General features: G+C 50.1%; 1 protein-coding gene across 1 annotated transcript in view; it reads left to right on the top strand.

Moving 5' to 3' along the window:
* Positions 1–281: 281 nt before the first annotated feature.
* The window catches only part of LOC142591124 (2-Hydroxyacid oxidase 1-like), a 44,924-nt gene continuing 32,755 nt past the window's right edge, over positions 282–12,450 (top strand). Inside the window, exon 1 of the mRNA XM_075703505.1 lies at positions 282–413. The gene's annotated coding sequence lies outside the window, so the exon portion shown is untranslated. The remainder of the gene's footprint in view (positions 414–12,450) is intronic.

Below are 12,450 nucleotides of genomic sequence, written 5' to 3'. Positions count from 1 at the left end.
CATAAATAAATAACTAATTTAAATAAATTAATAAATACACGTGCACGCGCTGAGCAGTAACGCCGTATTTGTTTTGAAGCGGGCGGCTGCCTCTGCAGCATTCGACAGGCAGCTGTTACGCGCTGACGTGCAGTCTCACGGCGCCACATCGCGAATAGTGGGCGGGATATCCCAACCTGCGTCGCAAAAGGTACGTCATCGCTCATCGGAAAATGTGGAGGGCATACTCGCCGCACGGACGTCAACTGCATTAGAACTGATCACCGGCAAGAGGGGTAAAACAGCCTCAGAGAACGACCCGTAGCTTGCGACCCTGACGCTGGACTTTGCAGCTGCAAGTGGGGAAGTTTCGTCTGCGCAGGCCGACTCTTGGTGGAGACCGGCAAACGCATTTGGTCTTCGCAACGTCTCAGGTAACACGTCGCGCGCAGGAACGTGCGCCTAAGAGCCGAGCTCTAAAGATGACTTCTTTTTGAAACGACTACATGTAGTAGGCACTGAATCTTAAAAAAAATTATGAGGTTTTACGTACCAAAGCTACCATCTGATTATGAGGCACACCGTATAGTGGGGAGGACTCCGGAAATTTGGACCAACTGGTGTTCTTTAAGCTGCACCTAGATCTAAGTATGCAGGTGTTTTCGCATTTCGCCCCATCGAAATCCCGCCCGCCGTGGCCCGGATTCGATCCCGCGACCTCGTGCTTAGCAGCCCCACACCATAGCCACTAAGCAGCCGCGGTGGGTGACACTGAATCTTGCTTGTTACTTTTAACTGTTTATTAGCGTCAATAAGCATGGCGTTCCAGATTCGCGAGGTCATGCAGAACTACTTTAGTACATTCTTCTTTATGGTTTCATTGCGCTGTCAGCGGGCACCTCGAGTTAAACGTAACCAATGTCAAGCTAAATACTACTGAGTTATTTTGACCTAGTATCAGTCGGTAAGAGTCGCGTGTTCGGTATAGAGAGTAATTTACCTTGTACGAGTGCGCTATATTTGCCTTAGAATCTTAAAGGACGGACGAAATGCGTCTGAAGTGCATTACCGCGGAGAATTCAGGTAGCGCTTAGAGCCGCCTCTTAGCTTGACACCTGGAAACGAGCCTGACGCGGAAGACTTGTTTACAGCCAAGTTCTCTGTTTAGAGGAAGTAAACGAGTGTGAAACACGTGCGAGATATCATCCGGCAAATTCACAATCACCCACATTTGCAGCTGGTGGCACTGGCACCTTTCTGCACAGCTGCGCTGTGCATCGACGTAGTTTTAGCGAGAACTTGCAAATGGATCGGCCACAAAGTAAGAGCCGCATATTTTATTCTACTTCATTCTATTAGCATGATTTTAACCAAGGACTGCAAGCACTCGACTGGTGCGGTGGTGTCCAAGCGATGCTGTCCAGCCCCTGTAGCGCACCTCGCGCAGCCGGAGATTTCACGCTGTTCAGTACAGCGCGAATGTCACTCATGAGAGACCGCAAAATGTTTGACCTGGAGATCATCAGCCAACGTCACTTCAACTGTTGCCGAAGCCATCGGGCTTGGTGCGTTTTGAGGTAACTTAGAAGGATGTTGTGTGCTAGGTAGCTCAGGCCCTTCTTCTGGACGGGTGAGTCTTTCCGCTTTGTTTGTTTTCCTTGTATCCGCCTTGGTCGTTCTATGCGTTGATGCGGCAGCCCCTTCTGACGAAGGATGGCATGTCACTATGTGCAGCTGCTGTTTTTCGTTAAGGTCTTCGGTGTCGGCGCCGACGTCGCTGAAGAGAGGCAGCAGCCTCTCAATTCGTTGAATTGTCCCGCAGCATTCCTTTGAGGATGGCGAATTTTTTCCGCATCGGCGGGCAATCTTTTGATGAGGCCTGGTGAGCACCCCTGCAGTTACGGAAGTTTAGAACGTCTGTGCTGCAGGTGTCTTCTGAATAGGACTAGGAGCATCGCAGACACGCGACATTGTTCACACACGTCCTTTACGGGGCCAATCTTTCAACACTTGATGCACTGGAGGGGTTTTGGCACGTATGGTCGTATTGGATGGCGGACATGTCCTACTCTGACATGGGAAGGAAGGCTGTCTTCTTGCAACAAAACCTTCACACAACGTGTGTTTCTCAATGTGGAAATCTTCGTAACGAAAGTGCCTTCTATCGTTGGTTTGATCAGTATTGGTAAGTCGTCATTCGGGATGGCAACGCCGACACCCAAATGACGCCAGCAGTACCAAAAAAGCCTGTAGGGGTCATTGATTGCACCTTTACACCGCCGATCTGTTATATTAAGTAGGCCTTTTATGGTGCTACAGTGTAACACGTCAACTGCTAGGGCATTTCACGTGCTTATTCTCACGTGTCAGTTCTCATTTGGTGCCATTTTTTGAGCTACGAAGAGAGGGCCTGCCTGTTTAAGGCCCGCAAATTGGTCTTCGGGTGCAGGGGCATGAAGAGCACAGTGTGCGTACAGCGCTGCGGCACACTCTTCATGGTAGAAGCTCTTAGAATGTGCCTACAGTAGCGTTCTTTTTGCGGTTCTACTCATCACGACTTTGAAGTCATCGTCCGTGAAGTAGTAGCTATCCCAGCATAACTGAGTCGCTTTGCTGTCTGTACCACTGGACGCACTTCCACGTTTCCTGGACGTTAAACAGCATGATCAATTAAAGCATATTTGAATGTTGAAGAATCGGTGAATTGGCATGCGGTCTAAAACCGCGAGCGCGTGAGCGCTTGTCTCTTCTCCATACCGTGTCGTCTACGTACACCGCCTAGTTGCTGTTACCAAACTGCTTGTGTAGGTCGCTTGCTCGTTTCTTGCGCCTCCCGACGTGGTGGATCAGGTGCATGTTCTTGGGAAGTGGCGGGATAATCAGGCGGTCGCGGACCGAGGCCAGATCCACCGTCTTTTCTCCACGCTGACTGTGGTACATGATTCTGAGCGACTCGCGGATGCGTTGACTTGCTTTTGACTTGGATAATCGCTCGTATGGCGCAACATCGTGCTCCTCGATTAACTCACCAAGTGAGTTGTAAAGTCCAAGCTCTAGAAACTTGTCGGTGCTCGCGTTGAGGGGAACGCCGACTGCACTCTTGAAAGCCTTTCGTAATGTGCACTCCACCGTATTTGTTCCCGACTCCAGGTAAGGGGTAACATACGCTATGCGGCTTATCGCGTACGCCTACACGAGACGGATCGCGCAGCGTTCGCGCATACCGTTGCGTCTATTCCTGATGCAACGCAACAGTCGGACCACGTCGTATACAGAACGATAGAGCCTACGCACCATCTCTCCGTTATGGCCATTTCCCTGCAGGTGTAACCCCTGGATTTTGATTTTGCCTAAGTGCGGTATGGGAGCACCGTCTGCCGATATATCGCGTACTTTGGAGCATTCCCGTTCCTCGTCGCGCAGGGTTTCACGACATCTGCTAATGGGTTTGTAGATTAAGAGTTCCGACTTGGTCACTGTACATTCCCGGCCCGTTCCTCGGAAGTAATCCTGGACCGAATCTACTCTCGCCTATAGCGTTCGCTCGACGTGACCGTCACATCCTCCCCCGGGAACCCAAAGGGTGATGTCATCCGCGTAGAGTCTGTGAAGCAATCCTTCTACTTCTGGCAATTTCTCGGGTAGACCGAGTAGCACTCAGTTAAATAGCAATGGTGATATGACGGAGCCTACGGCGTTCCCGTCGGACCCGCCTGAAATTCCGGCAATTCCTCGTCGCGGAGACGACGCATGCGGGTCTGCATGCAAGGAAATCTCTAACGTAATTGTACGTTCTTTGGCCCAGTCCTAGTGTCTTTATTGTTTTTAAAATCTCTTCGCGTTTAACGTTGTCAAAGGCCTTTTCAACGTCTAGGCCGTGAATTGCCTCAGTGGAGCCGGTAGTGTCCTCTGAGATTTGGTGTTTTAGCTGAAGCAATATGTCCTTTGCAGAGAGACTGCGCCGGAATCCTAGCATGGTGTGCGGGAACACGTCGCAGTCTTCGAGAAAGTCGGTCACGCGGGGGATAACTGCGTGTTCCATGACTTTGCTGACGCAAGACGTGAGCGTAATCGGTCTTAGATAATCGAGCGTAACTTGCTTGCCTGGCTTAGGAATCATGATAACGCGGGTCTGTTCTCGCGCTTCGGGTAAGGAAGCCCCCTCGCCAGCATTCGGTGACGTAGGTCGCGAGTCGGGACTTTGACTCGTCGTCTAGGTTACGGAGAGTCTTGTTGGTAATTCGGCCCTGGCTGGGTGCCGATTGGGCATTTAGTTCGAACCGGAGTATCTGAATTTCTGTTTCGCTAAATTCCGCGTCAAGTTTGTGGTTTGCGACGCCGTCGTATTCGGCGTGCTGTGTGCTTTCGGCCGTCTTAATTTAACGGTAACCTATTGCATCGGGGAAGTTATCGCCTTTATAATACCTTCTACGAAGCTTGTGGCCTAGAGCGGCCCGAGTCTCCTCCGGATCTAATAGGTGTCGAAAGGGGGGCCAAGCGCTTGTCCCGGTCATCTGCCTCTCGAGGCCATTGCTCGTGTCTTCTATACTGTGCCCTGCACACGTTGAGTGCGTGTTCTTCGATGTCTCTGTCTAATTGTGCTATGCGTTTGCCCAACGCCCTGTCATGCCTTTGGCATTTCCAACTCTTTAGGAGCGCTCGCTTTGCTTCCCAGACGTGTAGGATCCTGCTGTGGATCATTTAGAGGCTTGCATGGGGCGGAACGTCGCAAGTTGCCGCGCCTTCTGAGCGTCTCGGTCGATTCGTCTATGTCCGTAATCGGTTCGTTCCCCCACCTCTCTCCTCGTCGTTCCTTGCGGAGCGTGTTCTACTCACGAGCTTGACCTTTGCCTTCAGGGTTTGTTCCGCGACCACTCTAGCCCATGTCTATCGTAATCTCGATCTGCAAGTGGTCAGTCCACAAATCTTACTGCGTATTTTGCCAGTGCGCTGTGGTTACGTTCGACACGAACGCGAGGTCTGGTAGCGCGTCTACACTCATGCAGTTCCCCTGCGTGTAGGATCGGCAGGGTTCGCGACGAGTTCAAGGCTTTGGTCTTGCGAGTCTTCCCAAAGGTGTTTGCCCTTGGGTGTTTCTCGCGCGTAGCGCCAGACTCCGTGGGGCGTGTTAAAGACGCCCGCAACAAGTAGAGGCTCGCGGCCGGAAGCCGCGCGCGGCCTCTGCAGAATGTCCCCGAGTCGGTGCTGCAGCGTAGGTTTACTGTGTACGTTAAGGACGAACAGTCCTCGGCCGCGCTTAGGAATTAATTCGACGAAGACGGGAGGTATCTTTACGCAGGCAAGTTCGCGCTGCGCCCCGCTGACGTTACGTCGAACGAGCACAGTGGCCACCGGCGCGGCGGGCGCGACGGTCGGCGCGCCCACGACGGGAGCGGATAGGCCTGCCGCCCGCGGCCGCCACGCGGGGCGTATCCGTTCACTTCTTTGCCTGTTGTCCGTCGCGGCCGCGTCTATGGCTTTGTAGCCAGCTAGTTTGACTGGATGGTTTGTCTGCTGTGAAAGGATCGTGTCCGGTTTCGTCTCCCGACTGCGTATGAATTGCCGGAGATTACCCCGCTTCATCCATTAGCCCCGGCAGTTCCACTGCCACATTGTGTACTGTTGTTTGCTAGTGTAAGTGGGACTCTTTGCGTGTGTAAGTATGGTGATGCTTGCGCTTAATTTGACCCGTCGCCATCAAGGCGACTTGGTCGCTGCTGCGGTTGCGTCTCTACGTCTGTGAGCGTGTTTTACTGCTGCTGATTCTGTTGTTGGTGTCTAGCGTACTGCTTGCTCATCGTTCTGATTGGTCTGCACGCAGCTGGCGGGAGCCTCGCTTCTATGTCATCTATGCGCGCCAAGTGCGGGCGAGCATTTGTGTCATTTGCTCGGACAGCTTCGATAACGCGTCATTGAACATTCCGTTCATAAGTGCCGTCTGTTTTGCAAAACGTTCCTCTCAGATTTGAGAGGCGATGTTTTTCTTCATAGGCATATTTTTTGCCCATGTTCAGGGCGCCGGTCTTTCTAAAAAAATAAAACATATACTTTTAAAATGAATGTATTCAAGTACATTCGCGGAGCTTCATCCGCTTTTTCGTTTTCCGAAATACCGGGATGGTCGCGTATTCATTGAAAGGTGATGCGGTGCACATAAATTTTCGCCTTGTGGTGAATATAGGCAATATTCCAGGCTGCAGGTTGGCTGTTACATCGCTTGTGCCTGTTGCGCGTACTTTGTAGGGCTGTTTTCGAATCCACGAATACCACCCATATCCTTGGCGGATGCTGTCGAAGAACATGCATAAGGGCCTTCTTAATACCATACAGCTCAGCGGACTCTGTTGTGGTCGCTCGCTCAAGGCGAAGCAAGAATCACTGTCTTGTAGAGGGCACAGAAAGTCAGCACGATGAGCGACGTTTAGTTGTCGAGCCATCGGCAGAAATGTGCGCTGTGACTGCATATTCTCTGTGAATATATTCTAGAGCAGTCTGGTGGGTGGCTGCTTGAAGCATATTCTTTTTTTTTTGCATAGATTCTGGAGATGTGGCATGATTTCCAGTGCTCATTGTCCAGGGTGTTATGCCTCGCGGCATAATCGGTTACACCAGGGCAGGAACCGAGATAGATATGCTTCAGAAGGCCTGCCCAAAGCTAGACGCAGTAAGGGTTCTAGAAATATTCTAGCGCAATTTTTCTCCCGCAAGGAGAAGAATGCTTTAGGCAACACTAAAAAAACTGTCTTTGAGTATGTTTTGGCCTCGCGAAGGGGCCGTCCTGCTTAGGGACAGTAGCAGAAGCTGGATGCCTGCTTCCTGACGTGCTGTTTTCGCAGGAGACACATCGGATTTTTCTCAGACACGCAAACTTTGAACATGTAGCGTTATCTGTACGCACGTGCGTGCACAGGGTATGCACAGTGGATACAAAGCCGCATGCGGTGCACATTGCGCGTGTAGACGCGTCGATATGTACAAGAGTAGACTATCCGCATTTCCTAAGTGTATTTGAAAGAAGCACCTCGGAAGCAGGAAACTTGAGAAGACAGGAAGATGCAGACAATTTCAAAGGAGGTTTCGTAAGAAATTTTGTTAATCGATGTTAACACGTGCCTTAGGTGTATGCATGTTTTGTACCTCCTCTTCGCGGGCGCGATGGATCCACTTTCTCTGTGTGCTTTTTCGATACGTGTATTAAACATCAGGTGTGAGTAAGCGCGTGTCTTCCTTTTCTACGTCCTGTGTGTATCTAGCGCTCTAAGCTTTTCTAATACCCAAGTCTGTGCTAATCTCGCATTATCCTAACCGATCAGATGGGGGTTGGACCCTCCCGCATCTAATCGTGCGTGGTTTAGCCGTGTCCAGGCAAAATGGGATCCTGCGGGTTGAGCCGATGCTGAGTGTCAGGACCTTTAAGGCCCCTCGGTGGAGGCACCACACCCCTTTGGCCTCTGCTTCACGTAGGCCGCACCCCCGGTCTGATTCACCCAGGGAAAATCGGTAGTTGCCTTTTCCTGTTTCTCTCTCCCTCACACTTTCGTCTTTCTCTGACTTTTCATCTTTCCTGTCTTTTCCTGGCTTCCCCCTACTTCAAAATTTTCCAGGCAGCAAAGCTTAACTTTATGTGAATAGCCAGCATAGATTACTTCATATTTGGTTATAGTGGTAACGTACAGCTGGCGTTTGCAGGGCCTGTTTTACAGGCCCTGAAGCGTCCCCTTGTAGCGCTCCACGGTGGGGGGTTGCGGTTACTGCCGAAAACCCAATATTCTTATACGGCTAGTTCGTTCCCCCCACTCCCTGATCACCCTCAGAAAAGAGGGCGCACCGATGAAGTCTTCCAGTTTTTTGGTCGGCAAAAAGAATCTTGCCCCACTTTCCATGTCATTCATTCTCAAAAACTAAAACCAGTGCGAAGAATTTCACCATTCCTTACTTCGAAGTCTCTTACCAAAGTTTCTGGTACAGGTTATAAAGCATCGAGGATGGCAAGTGGAGGTCTCTTGGAGCTTCGCGACCAGAAACAGTACGAAAAACCGCCCAATCTAGTCTCATTTGGGGATGCCCAAGTAATAGTAACCCCACACTGTACAATGAGTATCACCCGTGGCGTTGCCTCAGATAATAATCTGTTGGAGCTCACTGAAGCTGAACTCCTCGAGGGCTTCATTGCGCAGAACGTCATCATCGTTGAACGCATAAAGACGAGGCTTAACAGCAAAGAAATCCAGACCTAGCACCTGATACTCGCATTCGGCTCAAATCGTCTGCCCTAGTCTATTGAGGCCAGGTACATCAAGCTCCATGTTAGGCCATACGTGCCAAATCCCCTCAGATGTTTCAAATGCCAGCGTTTCGGCCCCAGTTCAAGGAGCTGCCGAGGCCACCAAATTTGTGCGAAATGCAGTGCCCACTAACATACCTCTGAATCTTGCTAGAACTCTATCCATTGTGTAACCTGTGATGGGGAGCACGCCGCGTACTCCCGGTCATGCCCAGCATGGAAAAAAGAAAAAGAAATAGTAACAATTAAAGTAAAGGAAAACACAAGTTTCAAGGAGGCACGCAGGCGAGTATCTTACATGCCAAAGAACACCTTTGGCGATCTGACGCGTCAGGAGGCGACGAAACAACGGCTTCCGGTGACTGTCCGGCCCACACTCAGTGGGCTGGCAGTGAAGACACCTGCCCTCCCCCCCCCCCCCCTCCCGGCGGTTGAAGCTAGCGCTGGTCCGCCACCCTAGCAGAAGGGGCCATCGATCTCCGGGCAGGTGGCCTCAAAGGTCTCGTCCAACATGCCGAGGCCTTCACATCAAACACAGCGCTCGTAAGAGCGTGTGTCCAGCGCCTCACAAGAGGCGATGGACACAACCCGCCAGACGGCGCCACCAGCGCCTAAGGAGTAAGGTCCCTCTATAATTTTTAAGGTAGCGGCATCTGCCACGCGCGCCGCCTAGGGAGTTCCTGTATCAGACGGCGCCCACGCTAAACCGCGGTGCCGCGACATCCATGAGATGAAAAGGTGTCTGCGCGTGCGCGGAAATAAAACCTACTGGTGCCTGACTGTGGTGCAAAACGAAAGAAGGGCCCGAACTGCTAAAGCTAGTCCTTTAATTTAAAATGAGCGCTGAAAGAAAAACGCTCAAAAGAGCGGAATGAGTGCTTGGTCACCTCGATTTCGGTCGTTCGCGCTCTTATTGAATTACATTACATGTTCACAGCACAAATTATCTGCAGATAATTAAGCGGAGCGTGAAGTGCTAATTTACTTGCATTTCATAAAGGAGTCAAAGCACTTGACGGGTGAACAGCACGGAGTCGGAGCCGAAGACAACGCGAGACGTGTTTCGTGTCTATCCGCGCGAGCCTTCGTGATTGGTTGCGCTTAATTCCGTTTGCTCTGTGAATTATTTAGCTTGTAAGTGCGCTGCGTACACATAGCGGTTACATTGAAAGAATTCATGTAAAAAAGAAGGCCGACAGTCGCTTGAACCGAAAACTTTCGACATAACGTCGCTGACACGTGACACCCTCACGGCAACCAAACATCATGCGTGTGTGTAGAAACGAGTGCGCCAACAGTCTTCTTGCCGCCGCTGAGTGTGTCTGTCGTGTAGCCATTACACTATGACTGTTGTGTTTTGTGTAATATAAGTAATATAAGAAGGCAGGGATGTTAACCAGTCAATAGTCTGGTTGGCTACCCTACGCTGGGGGAAGGGAGAAGGGGAAGCGAGAGAAGGGAGAGAGAAAGTGCAGATACGTGTGCGGACAGCACTTGAGTTAAAGTCGCTCGCGAAAACCAGAAGTTCTGAGAAAACACAAAAGTGCCTTCACTGCCTTCTGAGCCGATGATCGGTCGGGACGGTGCTCTAGTACTGTCTGTTCACTCAGAGGACGATCATCTAATTTCCTCAATGTGTTGGACAAAGATTGTCTTTGCGCTTCAAATTGAGGACAGTGGCACAATAAGTGTTCAATGTTCTCCTCGCATCCTCAAACATCACATTCAACTTACATGGCGGCAAAGGGGCGGAGCAAGGTCACATGTCGCCGATCAGCCTATCGCTGGCGTCGTCGGCTGGATCAAAGCCTTTCTGTACTTTAAAATTATTGAGGGACTTTACTAAGGAGTAGTGTCCCTGTATATGCTTCCGCAGGGAGCAGAGTTGCGCATAGGTCGGCCGCTGTGTTCCAGCTCTGCAGTGAAGCAACTTCTCGCGCGCGCAGGGGGCACATGCCGCGCGGTGTTCCATTTGCTTTTTCGTTGCTGGTGCGAGCTGCATGCGGTAATTGTTCGCAAGCGCTGAGCAAGATGACACCTTTTAATGCAGGCTAGGCTAGAACGATTGGCGTAGCCGGAGGGGTGCCAACTCCCCGAAATTTTTAGTTTGTATATACATATATATATACACGCACATATACAAACACATGCATGAACGTACATATAAGGACTAGGACCACCCTGGAAATACAATCCCGACTACGCCCGTGCCTCGAACAGCTCAAAAGTTTGCGTGCAAACGCGCATTGCCTTACAACAAAAACGGTGCAATGTTTTTCAGCATGCATATGAAGTTTTCTCGCGGAGGCCGGAAGGCAAGAAATGTTTGAAAGAGTGTTTAAAGGAAACTTCACACACGTGGGGTGGACAATTATGTGAGCGCATTTTGGCTACCGAAACCAGACCAATAATGATCGTCACTAAGAGAACAATCGTGCCCGCAGTAATGCCAGTGACCGTTAACCATGACCGTCATTCATCACTAACCGTCCTTCACAGCTGCTGCACATTTTCGATATATGCCGTACAGACACGTAGATTTAAACGGATTTCAAATGTTCACATGCGCACATTTTATGCAAATATTATTTTTACGATTCGTGCCACAAACCTAACAACTGCTTCTTAGCTACAAATCTGCAAATCGAAAAAGAATAAATATGCACGAGCTTCTAGATTACATTTATTTCGTACAAGGGAATGGATAAGTAATGGCTGGTGGCAGCAGCGGCTGAGTGCTGGTTCTTGGAGCCTTGGGAGGCAGAATTCAAAGCCACTGGAAAGGCAACAAGTTATTAGGAGTAACAACAGGTTATTTTTATTTCACTAAGCACATAAGATAGCAAACTTGCAAAGTAATTATTCATACATTGCAGACTAATATAACAAAAAATTTTCTTTATCTTTTCATACTACTCTAGTCAATATGCTATAACACAACGATTATTAGACGTTCAAAAATAATTTCACATTCCTCACGTCGACTAAGGCTGATCGAACAAGCAACATATTGCGGGCGGTAAATGCTGAAGCTGTCACAGCTGTCTCATCAGCGGGAGCGCACGATGTTTCCGCTTACTACAAAACAATGAACACCAGTACATCAATCGACCTCAGGAAAAATGAGAACGCCAACGAAAAATTAAAAAAGAAACAGAGTAGAGAAAAGCCAGGGTGCAGCGGGCAAACTGTACCTGCTAGTATTTACTTTGTTTTGAACACGCTGTTCCAGAGCCGCTTTGTCAGAACAATCGTAAAAGCAACACAGCGAATTGGGCGAGTTGTTAAGTTAACATTCTTGGCACATATGTGCAGCGCTACACAGCCGTGTCGTCCATTCTTTGCGTCGCGTCTGTGTTGCGCTGCTCATATACATCAAAAATTGTACACGTGAACAACCTCTCATGCCAAGCGTACGCATTTCAGCGTGTACAGGACTGTTACGCGAGCTAAATGCTGCTTTAGTGTAGACAAGCCGAACTCACCTCTGCAAACAAGGCGAACGCACGTCGAATATCCTGTCTCCCTTTCGGAGCCAGCCGGTCTTGTCCGTGTGCATGGCACAGCGTAAACGGCTTTGCCATCTTCCGTGCGATTTGCGCAGTTTGGTGCACTGCACCCTGCCGATCGGTGCAACACACACGCTCGACTCTCCGCTGATTGCAATTTCGATGGCACTGACAGAAACGAGTCGACCTCGCGCCCTTAAAGTTGGCTGCGCAGCGGCGAAGTTGAACATTTGACGTCATTTTCCACCACGTGATATCGCTCGGCGAATAGCGGTGCGAGCGGCGCCGGAAAAGTTATGCGCAACTCTGCTCCCTGCGGGAGCATATACGGGAACACTACTAAGGAGCGGCGAGACCCTCGCGATCGCTCCAGAAAAAGACATAACTCGCGCCGAGGCGCCTGGAAAGGGCCCGTGAGCTAATGCTCGTCTCGTGAACACACAGTACAAAACACATTTATCATAATGGAGACCCTGATACTACAATGGAATTTTAGAGGGCTTCATCATAACCTTGACGATATAGAGAACTCCTACACAGACATAATCCAAAGTTGCTGTGTGTTCAAGAGACACATCTGAAACCTACAAACACTATCTTTCTCCGTAAGTACACCCACTTCCGGAAAAAACCGCGACGGGGCTAACGCCTCCGGCAGTGTAGCAGTACTTGCCGACA

The sequence above is a fragment of the Dermacentor variabilis genome, chromosome 8, assembly GCF_050947875.1.
Source record: "Dermacentor variabilis isolate Ectoservices chromosome 8, ASM5094787v1, whole genome shotgun sequence".
Classification (NCBI taxonomy): Eukaryota; Metazoa; Arthropoda; class Arachnida; order Ixodida; family Ixodidae; genus Dermacentor; species Dermacentor variabilis.
The sequence above is the reverse complement of the archived record's forward strand: the minus strand, read 5'-3'. Positions and strand labels throughout refer to the sequence as shown.